The sequence below is a fragment of the Bolinopsis microptera genome, chromosome 7 (genome assembly GCF_026151205.1).
Source record: "Bolinopsis microptera isolate Bmic1 chromosome 7, MBARI_Bmic_1.0, whole genome shotgun sequence".
In the NCBI taxonomy this organism is placed as follows: Eukaryota; Metazoa; Ctenophora; class Tentaculata; order Lobata; family Bolinopsidae; genus Bolinopsis; species Bolinopsis microptera.
Window position 1 is genome coordinate 4,420,572 of NC_087078.1, and position 8,703 is coordinate 4,429,274.

General features: G+C 39.1%; 1 long non-coding RNA gene across 2 annotated transcripts; it reads right to left on the bottom strand.

The window, feature by feature from the left end:
- Positions 1 to 288: 288 nt before the first annotated feature.
- Positions 289 to 5,493, bottom strand: LOC134817723 (uncharacterized). Of its 2 annotated transcripts, none has more exons than XR_010160559.1 (6): positions 5,250 to 5,493; positions 4,920 to 5,055; positions 3,214 to 3,313; positions 2,550 to 2,629; positions 1,399 to 1,492; positions 289 to 773 (listed from the first exon to the last, which is right to left on the bottom strand). It is a non-coding gene; the product is annotated as an uncharacterized LOC134817723 (long non-coding RNA). The 2 variants fall into 2 exon arrangements; XR_010160558.1 differs by having other exon boundaries at positions 1,341 to 1,492.
- Between the last annotated feature and the right edge of the window lie 3,210 nt (positions 5,494 to 8,703).

Sequence of the window (8,703 nt, forward strand, 5' to 3'; positions counted from 1 at the left end):
ACATGCTGGCGCGTATTTTGCGCAAATTTCTTAAAAACCTCCACATAACTATTTCTTATTCCTGTCATCTTTAACATTGAATTAGAATGTTTTGAACTTAAATGTACCTGCTGATCTACTTTCGATGAGTCTTAATGCCTGGAAATCAATAAAGGGGATATAATAGTATAGGGGGTAAATAGTATTGTGGATATAAGGGCGACGGTAATGCTTGCCAGCATTGTGATGTGAAATGGAAATCTAGCGTCCGCCGAAACGAAACAACGGGCGCAATTCTTGTTGAGTTTAACATTGAATATTTTAGCTTGGTTATTGTAATACTTAATTTTCAAGTCTCTATCCGATAACTAAATATTTTATCTTTACGACAGTATAAAATTTGTTTGTATATTTGCTAAATTAAAAAAACAGTAGCAATAGAAACGTCGAAGGTCTTGCGCTTATTTCAGTCCCAAAATATACCCTAATCATAAACTTCATAAAACCCACTGAAAATGATGTCTACAGGCATATTTATCCCGTACACCTTCCTAAATCATTTAGCAAGGGTTCAGAGCCAGTTTTTAAAATTAGCTTTCGAATATCATTGTCAAGACATAAAACTATAAATAAATGAGTGCCTTTTTCTCTTTCGTCTCAACAATTTCTCTTTCATTTTAACACTATGCATTAGTTAAAGCAATCAGCGATCTTTATTAATCATTGAAGGAGTAGAGTAATTGGTCCTCGTCAATGTTTAGTGTCTGATTACAGTTTCGGTCCGACCTCCACAACTGAAAAGATATTGGGGGTATTATCAGTTATGTAAATGGACAAATTATATTTGCATCATAAAACTATGAAAAGATTGAAACTAATGTTTTTGAAGGCTCGCCTTTTCGTTTAACTTTAAGCAATCAAATAGTCAGTGCATGCACAGTAAAGAACAGTTGAAGGCACCGGGAATGTTTCAAATATAACCTCTGTCTACTATCAAGTATCAGACCACACACCCCATTATGCACTACAATGTACAATGGCAATTAAAATGTGTTCCCGCCATTTTAAAATGCGCGCATCTTGCGCCGTGACCATGATGGTCACAGCGCATGCTGGTGAACGAGTTATTGGGACAAAATTGGAACATTTTGGAACATTGGTTACATCGGTTTTGGACATGCAGTGATCCCCAAACTTGGTTTGAGTGGTCCTAGGACCAATCTAAACGCTTTCCGGCCAGTTTTCAACCGTTCTGAGCACTTTTAGTTTTAGGAGATTCTTAATTTTTGTTCATTTTCGTGCATTCCATGAACCTGGGTAATTTTCATGCTCATTGGAAATTAGAAGGTAAAATAACTCACATAACAGTGCTCCCGACAAGTTTCACGGATATAGTGATTGAGTTTCTAGTCACCTAACCTCTTGGCCTGAAAGATTTCTTGTTCGCCAGGGTGACTGCTCGAACGTCAACTTCAACCTCTCCCACTGCATCGAATCGAGGTAGAGTTGTTAACTGAAATATTACATTCAGTCTAGCGGCCAAATTTCATTGATTTCAGAGGGTGTGGCACGTCACCCTCTCCTTTTAGTTTTGATTATTGTCGCCATAAAGCGAGAACACTTTATACTAGGAACTCCAAAGTTGACAGACACATTTGGTATAACAATTCAAGTGATTCCCAAAATTCCCACGACAAAGGGGAACCCCAATTATTTATATTAGGGGGTCAAATTATATCACCAATTAGTGCCGTATAATTAATGATGTGATCATCCATCCAGTTGTTTGACAAGTGCCCGGATGAAGTATATGAAAAGTAGAATGGTATGAAGAGAACAGTGGAAGTGGAGGCGTCGAAGAAAGTCTGTGTCTAGGGGGAGCGGTGATTCCAAACGTAGCGGAAAAGCCAATCAAGTTCCTGGGTCGGTGGATTAGAGCAGAGGCAGCACAACAACAGTTTTCTGAGGAAGTGGCAGGGTGTAGGCCATACACGGAGTAACATCTGCTTATTTAGTCAACCATTTAGTGTGGCCTTGCCCATCAGCAGCCTGTCCGATACTCCATCAGTCCTACCAGCAGTTTTTTGATGACATGATAAGGGCGATTTAACCGCAAGTCAGGTCAGGGAGAGTTTGGAGACCAGACAAGGAACTAGATTGTGCTGAGAGGGACTTAGTCTGTGAAGTCGAAGAGGTGAGAGGAATGGTCCAGCCGTACAGCAGGGCAGGGATTGGTTTTGGAGAATGGAAGAAACCGTGGAAGAAGATGAAGACGGACATGAGCTGGCACACACTCTTTAAGTATGGTGATTCGCTCACAGGTTTTATGCTCAGTGCGACTTATGGTACTGTGGTCACACCAAATTGATTTTTTCAAATAATCCAAATACAGGCAGCGATTTAGTCAACTTACGTTTTTCATTTATGTAATTGAACATTAAAAATGTATCCTTCATAGAATTTTACATTTTTCATTATCTCGAGGATATAAAATTGTCAATTGAGAAACACGTCATAAATCTAAATAAATAAGTTCATTAAAATAGCTATCAATCAGTAAATGAACGAACCTGTACATCTAGATTCTAGATGATGTAGGTCCACCACTTGTAACTTGTCAGACCGGTTGTTGTACAGCTTCCTGCTCAGCCTGAAAACACATTTCTGTTACCATGACAACGTTACCATTACAAGTTACACGTGATGGGGAGTGTCCCGAGGTTACGTGACTGATAAAGTTAATAGACGTAGACTTAGTGACTCTAGGGACGGAATTGTATAATTGCCAGAATTATGTTAAATATGAAATAAGTCTCAAGACAAACATTTTGACATGCGTTTTGACACACGTTTTCTCTGCGTAATTTCCACACTTGAGGGGGGGGGGGGGGGGTATAAAGCATGTCATCAAACCCTAATTATACAATTCACATTCAATATTCACTCATGTACACAGACAATTAATTGACACGTGTTTGATGTTTATCGTTAATCTACTCATGTACATACAACAACAAGATACGAGGCTAGGTCACTCCCGGTGTTGGGATGGCCTGAGGTGCTAATCTCCTTTTCATTAACCCTAAGCCACACTGTGCCAAGGCACTATACTTGCTCATGCTGTAGGGGGGTTAGTCCTGCGCCAGAGAAAGTGTATCACCAGCCGAAGCTGTACCAAATCACATCTTGGTAACTAAATGACTATTCCAGAAGTTTATGAAATTCGGAACTTACGTAGATGAGGGCAATCTTCGATACTGGAAGCTTCCTAATTCTTTGCGTCCACCTAGGACTAGCTGCTTCAGAAAGATTTCTTATTTTGTAGAATTCTAAACTGAAAAAGTTGAAAGTATCATTATAAGAAATGCATAAATTCCACAATAAGACTTTTCGTTATTCTTTAATCGTGAGACATTAATTGTTAATGCTTAAAAGTAATTCATCCGGACGAATCCAAGAGTACAATATGTGGTAGGTGTGCTGAGTATTTAGTAGGGTAATTATAAAACACATTATTTGGCCGTTTTAAATCCTGAAATGAGTGCCAAGAGTCAGTTTTGTGGATTATATTGCTGGCTTTAAAGTGGTTTTTAAAAGTTTAAATAGTAGGGTATTTATAAAACACATTATTTGGCCGTTTTAAATCCTGAAATGAGTGCCAAGAGTCAGTTTTGTGGATTATATTTCTGGCTTTAAAGTGGTTTTTAAAAGTTTAAATAGTAGGATATCTATAAAACACATTATTTGGCCGTTTAGGATCCTGAAATGAGTGCCAAGAGTCAGTTTTGTGGATTATATTGCTGGCTTTAAAGGGATTTAAAAAGTTTAAATAGTAGGGTATTTATAAAACACATTATTTGGCCGTTTAAAATCCTGAAATGAGTGCCAAGAGTCAGTTTTGTGGATTATATTGCTGGCTTTAAAGTGGTTTTTAAAAGTTTAAATAGTAGGGTATTTATAAAACACATTATTTGGCCGTTTTAAATCCTGAAATGAGTGCCAAGAGTCAGTTTTGTGGATTATATTGTTGGCTTTCAAGGGATTTAAAAAGTGTAAACAGTAGGGTATTTATAAAACACATAATTACTGAACACGTAACGAGATTTACACCCCTCGGGAAACGTGAGCACACACTTATAACGTGAAAAATCAATAATCAAGTAATAACACGTTTCCTTGCCCCTTCCCTTGTCTGAAAAGTGAAAACTATCCCCTCCCCTTTCACCAAACGTGTGTCTAATCACGAGCAATTTAAATCTAACACGTAAAAACAAGTAACACATAAATGTGAGTACAGTGGCAGTCAACTACATGAGTGGTAGTCAACTGATAGTGCGGAGAAACACGGCACACACGTTAGGCCAGGAATGTTCCGCGCCGTATAAGGAATAATTCATTGGGTGTACAAATAAACAATGTAGTTGGGCCGTGAACTGGTGGTATTTTTTACACAACTTGTTTTAGTGGGCTTGTCAAGTCCTGTGCTCGATTATAGGAGTATAGAAGTGAGGCGGAACACCATAGTATTAAGAAACAGGCACTTTTAGAGTCCATATTATCACTTTTCACGCTCAGTGCTTCAGACTTTAAAGTAAAATTGGCACTTTCCATTTTAACTTCGGCTAATTGATCCCTTACCAATATAAGATAAGTTGTAAATGTAAGTATGAAATTGTGGGTCAAATAAGACAGTAGTTTTTATGTTCTTAGGTGACTTTTTAATCTATAATTCCCGGCCAAAAACTCAAAATTGGCCGGGGCCGGGAATAAACACCTCCCCCGGCGCCGGGAATCCCGGTCGTTCACTGCATTACAGCACAGTAAACAGAGCCAAAGTTGTTACTTGTCAAATGCTAAAATAGAATCTCTAGAATACAAATAAATTCATTCGATCAACATCGACAATGACGTCACAACGACGGTAACGTCACGAAGCTCACTTGAAGTGTTTGCTGCTGTCTGAGTTTATCGGCGCCCAGCTTGTTCGCCAGTCTCTGTACTTCTTCAGCGTGCTGATTCAACAGCTCTTTAGGAGATGCTTCTTGGTCTTTCAGCGCTTTTATGTTTTAGCTTCACCTGAAATAATCGAGAGGTAATATTGTCTTCTTTCTCTGATAACAAACAAAATAATAAACAAACAAATAAGCAAAGTTTTGTCTGTTTTCAAGCTCAAAAGTAATAGTTTAATATAACAAGACTGGCTAAGTAAAGTAAAACAATTATACTCGTTCTAATTGATATTAGCTTACTTTGATTCAACGAAAACCTACCTTTTATCTGCTTTCGTGAAATTCAAAAGTGATGTTAAACTTTAAAGTAACACGAGCCCTTTTGATAAATTATGTACCAAGTACACTATGTAATACAGCAAAGTCGATAACTGCTGTTAAAGCCAAAGTTCAAAGCGAGTGTAGAAACAAGAAATAGCGCGAAATTATAATGATCACACCACGTACACGTACAACGTATGATCTGCATTATGCTCCTTCATCAACTAATTCTAGTTTTAAACGATTTTGACACGCTAAAATGCGCGCGTGGATTTGCGCGGCGCCTAGAAAACTTTTAAAGCTGTCGGATAGAGGTTAATTAATTTTTCTACTGTCAACACAGCCCAAGTTATACATGTTTTAATATCAAAAAATGTCCAATTTTTTTGTATCATTTTTAACTAATTTCTTTTTTAAATCGCTGCCACATCAAAATTATTTTACGAAAGTACATTAAAGTTTCACAAAAAGCAAGCTTTATCGTTTTAGAACCAAATTAAAAAAGAATTTGGTATAAAAATGTTAAAACTTTAAATTTATCAATGGAATAAATTGGCAACGTCCAAATATGTGTAAAATAAGACGAAGAGGGGTCACAACACTGCGCGCAGCGGTGGAGTAAGTGTAACATGACATCCGTCGATCGAGAGTGATGTGAAACTTTTACTAGCCTCTATCTGCTCCTGTCTTCCAGAACTTGGGTTCAAGTTGCTGGTTACAGCAGATACAGGGCGGGTAGCAATTATGTTTAATTGACGATGTCAATTCATCGCAGCTCCAAGCTCGCGGCGAGGCCCAGTTGCGCATTTCGCGGCCGATCTAGCTGTGGTTGCGAGACTCATAATTGAGTGCGCGGCGCCGCCCAGTAACGCATCGTACTACAAGATTTGGTCTAAATTTAATTTCTCGTTAGGGTTAGGGTTTCAGCATGTGCTTTTACATATGTTTTATTAGGTGTTGGGTTTGGGTTGTGATCAGATTGGCGGGTTAGAGTTTCGAATATTCATTCAATGACACTTAGAGAATGGGTTCAAAAAGTCACGTGGCTGTGATTAATCATCGTTCACGTACACGGTGACATAATAGTGCAAAATAAAGCAAGTTTTGAAACTTTTTCATACGTATCAAATTGAATGTGTTTTCGCGGGAGATATCAGATATACAATATAGCAATAGCGCGCCATAATTTAACGGGTGATACTCGTAAAATATTTGTTCCAAATACTAATATATTTGGATTAATTAATACCGTCGACGATCGTCCAACTCGGCGCGCGTCTTGGTAGGTTTTTTTAAATCTCAACACTTATTTTACTTCGGACATTCCAACAGCCACATTCAACATTGTACACAATGTGTAACCAGCCAAGTGTGTAACCAGCCAATTACAGGAAGCCGAAGGATTCAATTATACATTAGGCCAGTGACGGTTAAGGTAGTGTGTACCATACTTTCTTCGCCCGAGACTTTGCTGCAATGGGCAGCTCCTCATTTAACCCTCACACCCGATTTCTCGAGTATTTGGCTGAGTGGACCGGGGGCTGCATAGACCACTCAGGATCCTTAGCTGAGCGTCGACGACGCTCACCCCACGGCCGGCTAGTGACAGAGTCGGGAATCGAAACTGGTACCTCAAGCAATACCAGGCGGATTAACCAACTGAGCCACTAAGCCGTTATAAACCTACAAGCCATATAATAATATATCGCAATTATTGAACCCCGGCCCCCTCAGTGGTTACTTGCTACACGTTGTATTTTACTGGGCCGCGCTCAGCCTGTCATTCCGCCTAATCTCTATATGTTTATGAACATGATAGCCTGAGGCCCCCAGGTAAGTTGTATTATAATTATATGCCTTTAAGTTTAATCTTTGTAGCGCGATGCACTACTAGGCCGCGTCGCGCATCCAATAATGCTTCTTTGTTCTTGCCGAGCTGCTGAAGGATCGAAATCGCGTCAAGTTTTGATTTTAAAGTAATCGTGAAGATAATATAAAGATTTGAAGTACTAACAACTAATTTCTACACATTAACTTTAAATACTTCAACTTGCCATTATTATTAAAATAGAAATTAAATCAGCATTTACAAATGTACACAGAACGGTTTAAATCTAATTTGCCATACGTCATGCGTTGTATGACCCGCCGCGCACGAGTGCTCGGCTCCTCCTGTATCGTAGAAACGATAGTGAAACGACAATGGGGGTCACGACGTGATACAGGTCATTCCTCCAGATCTCTATGGACATAATAGCCTCGAGTCCCCGGGTAGTATTGTGCTTTTAACGGAGAAATACGTCAGTAGCGTTTTTGAGTGTGATATTCTCTTTTAAAAGTATTCCAAGTGCAAGTGATTTGTATTTACCTGGGGACCCCAGGCTATTATGTTCATAAACATTATGTTCATAAATGCCGAATAAAGACTCGGCGGAATGACAGTGGCGCGAAAGCACATGGTTAGGTGAATTTGACCATTGTTAATGATCTGGCCCGGGCGCGCGCTACTTCGTAGAACTTGCCATCGAGAAGAAAGCGGCGCGCGCTACTTCGAAGAAATTTAGACGAGTAACATCCGTCAAAGGTGAATAAGATTTGTATAAGTGCATATATTAATTTTGAATACATTGCAAAAGATTTTATCTCGATTCATTTGCTACACGTTGTATACCTCTCTCGTGCACTCTAGCTCTGGCTGGCCGCCACGCGCGCGGTCATATTCATAAGGGGATTACACTTACAGCGTGTGTCACCGATTCATGAAGTTAATTATCAAGGTCGTTCACATATTACGTAATCAGCAGAGGGAGGTGGGGGATTTCCAAATTGCGAATGAATACGTTAGTATAATTTTGACACAATAGCATTGAGCATGTGTAAAACTGATAATACGGAGGGGTGGGGTAAAGAGTTTACAAAAAGTGAAATATGAGAAAGAGTCGACCCCTAAACTGTAAACTGCTTACTGCGCTTTACGTAATAATTGAGCGACCCCTCAGAAAATAAATTTGAACTTTCCATCCTATCTAATCAAGACAAAAATTCTGCTAAGAAATGCGAAAAGAGCGTAAAATTTCCGTTGTTTACAGTGGCACAATAAGGCGGAATATTAGCAACAACGAAATACTAATACCTGAGGACCTCAGGCTTTTCTGTTCATAAACGATTGAAAATATGGCGAAATGGTTGCTACACGTTGCAAGCCTCTCTGATCTCGTGCACTCCGACCTTGGACCTGAAGCCGCCGCGTGCGAAGGGGTTACAACGTGTATCAACGAAATGGCAGGCTGAGCGCCGACCAATAATGAAATAGATTAAAAGAAAATTAGGCGTACATTTTTTGAAGAATGGCCTGAATATTGTTTGTGTGTTGTGCGGTTAATTTTATTTTCCTAATATATGGCGATGTTTTAATCAGGGAGGGGGCTTAATAAATGATCTTCAATAAAACGAA